Genomic DNA, 2,863 nt, shown 5'->3' on the forward strand with positions numbered 1-2,863 from the left:
CAACATTCCATGTGAAGTCAACCAAGGGCCCCAACTACTTTTTTTGTGTGTGGGAGATGAATCAAGATGATGAAAGGTCCTATCATCAGGGAATTATTTAAGTTATAGCCATGGGGGGGGGGGGGGGGACACGACCTATATGGTCTAAAAGTCTCTGGCAAGTGTGTGGGGATCAGAAAAAAACAATCATCCCCTCAAAAAACAAATCCTAACTGAAAAAAGCTCACAAAAAAGCTCATCCACTGCTCAGAAAATATTAAAATGTTCAACTAATAGTTCACTGTAAAAACTGAGACTGGGGTTAATTAATATTTAATAAATAAATTATAGTGAGCTGTACATAATAAAAAAGGCTATGTGTAGTTTGGAATCAAATTGAGTGGAATTCAACAATTTTTAAGTATTTGTTAATTGCATTTTACTCAGTTTTGTGTGAATAAAATTTGCTGTGAATCACTGAGTAGTATTTAATTGTATTTCATCAGGAAAGTCAAAGATACAGAAAATTAGTAAATTTTACTCATTGGGAGATTGTTGTTTTTAATCACCTTAGTTACATTTCCGCTCAAGGCATTTCGCGCCACATGGATGGAACACACACATTTCGTGGAAACTTTCCCAAAGGTAAGACCCGTTTCATTTATTGTTTCACATATAGCCCTATGCAGACGAACATTATTTTTATCTACTGTAAATTCGCAAATCAATTTTGCTGCGCTGTAGCTTAACTCAAACTGAAGCTGGTTATATTCAGTCTTGTCTTTGTTTCTACTTAGCCTAAAGCAAGGGCTAAACAGTGTCTGGCTAAAACAATTTAAGTACGCTGTAATGTTATAGGCTACTAGCAGGCTATAGCCATATGCTGCCCATAGACTGTATATATAGAACTATATACAGTCTATGCTTTTACCAATTTCCCTCGCCTCAACCAGAGCTTCTAAAGCCAACTTTAAGCTAGCTAGCAAGTAGCCTAGCCTAGTTGACTTTAGAGACAGCTTTTCTGCACAAATAGGAGTAGATTTTTACTCTCAGAGATGAGTAATTGCAAGTTACATTTACAGCATTTCGTTTTCCGAAAGTAAATTGCTCTCGTGTAACGTTTAGGCTGTTTGAAGGTAGCCATGTTGCTGAAATAAGGCTACCTAGCCTGCTTAACTTCGGGAGGTCAGTTTTGTGTTGCTACAGTTTGAAACAATTAACGTGCGCTGTTTCATATTACCTTTTTTTTACTTAACTTTTCATGGACAGTCTGTTATTGTACCCCCCCCCCCCCCCCCCCGGTTTTAAAAATGTTGTAAGACCTATCATGTACACTAGTTTCTATCTTTCAGATCCAGCTGATGCATTTTACAGAATCACAATGGTGAATCAAGTTCATGGCCAAGCTAGATGAGTAGCTGCTACACCAAAGCTTCTGAATCTCTTCCAAGCCAAGGGTGGAACCATAGGGTTGAGGTTGCAGGCCATCCTACTCAAGGTATCCTTCAATGAGTTATGTTAGCTAATATTTTATTTAAGGAAGGGTTAGGAATGGGTTGGAATAACCGTTGCATTACTTAAATGTACAAGAAATAATGCTAGCCTGCAATTCAGGCTCAGATGCTATGCACTATTGCTTTGCTGGGACCAATGACTTCCTGGAGCCATAGTTTTTTACCTGAAAACGTCAGGTAACCAACTATAAATACAGGAGCCTTGATGGGGTTTCATATAATACAATTTCAGTTTTAAAACGTTTTAGGTCAGTGGATGTTTTCCAGCCCTTGAATAATGTTTATTTTTGTAATTTCAGGCTCCAACCAATCCTAACGCTAACTTGACCAGAGATGTTGTCATTCGGTGTTTGGGGGATCTTTAGATCATCTTCTTAAAAAGTATGATGTAAGTACATATTAAAATATGAAGGTCATCCCTACAGTATATAAAGTGTATTTCTCCCAATAATCCTTGCCAAGCTACTGATGTTTGCAGATTTGCACTACTATGTCTAGTGTATACTATGTACTATGTACTTCTAATGCCTCTAAAAGTTCCTTGCTAAGGTTTTCTTTCCAAACAGCAGCCGATAGCCACTTTTACAGACCTTATTAATTAGCAGAGCAGCAGAGTTAATCCAGTTGCTGACCCTTGGCTTCACGAATGACTTTAGAGATACGTTGATAGGTGACCAGCCTGTCTTTGTGAATGTAGAGAAAAATACTCATCAATACAGTGCAGGGCTGAACAGTCATATATATATACATGTTCTTACTATTCCAGGATGCTGATGAAGATGGTGTGCCACAGGACCTTGCTGTACAAAGAATGGAAATCAACAGCATCAAGACCAATACATCAGAGGGTCCCGATGACGTTGGTATCGTGGTAGAGGGAATGAAAGTTCTGACTGCTCTGGATAACTTTCCAAGGGCTTGCTCCACGCTCCTTGGGTGGACATATGCATTAAATCCGGCCTATACCAAGGAGCCCAAATACAGTATACGTTTGAAATCCTCCAGAACTCCTCTTTGAGCTGGACTGTTCAAAGCCAAAACGTGAACATTCTCAAGAACAAACTGCTAGCTTAGGAAAATGGACCCTTGCAAAATGTAAAGGAATTGTTAAGTCTCTGTCAAATGTCACATGGTTACCTTCACATGCTTGAGTTGCTCAACCACACTCATTTTAAGAGAAGTGACTTTTTTACTTAATATTGCCAATTAGGATATAGGATGCAAATTGGACATGATTTATTCAAAGAATTTCAGTTACACAAATGAGTAATGTGATCGTTCCAGTAGAAATTAATCCAATTCTATCTGCTCTGTCTCTTACAAGTCCAAATGCATTTTGCATTTGAAAAATGTTGGGTAGACCTGTGAGG

General features: G+C 38.4%; 1 long non-coding RNA gene across 2 annotated transcripts; it reads left to right on the top strand.

Moving 5' to 3' along the window:
* Positions 1-497: 497 nt before the first annotated feature.
* On the top strand, positions 498-2,863 carry LOC143122497 (uncharacterized). Of its 2 annotated transcripts, none has more exons than XR_012986703.1 (4): positions 498-624; positions 1,318-1,477; positions 1,793-1,881; positions 2,260-2,863. It is a non-coding gene; the product is annotated as an uncharacterized LOC143122497 (long non-coding RNA). The 2 variants fall into 2 exon arrangements; XR_012986702.1 differs by having other exon boundaries at positions 1,332-1,477.

The sequence above is a fragment of the Alosa pseudoharengus genome, unplaced genomic scaffold (genome assembly GCF_046254945.1).
Source record: "Alosa pseudoharengus isolate Yale_2024_CS ecotype anadromous, Long Island Sound unplaced genomic scaffold, YU_APseudo_1.1 YU_APseudo_1.1_scf_14, whole genome shotgun sequence".
Classification (NCBI taxonomy): Eukaryota; Metazoa; Chordata; class Actinopteri; order Clupeiformes; family Clupeidae; genus Alosa; species Alosa pseudoharengus.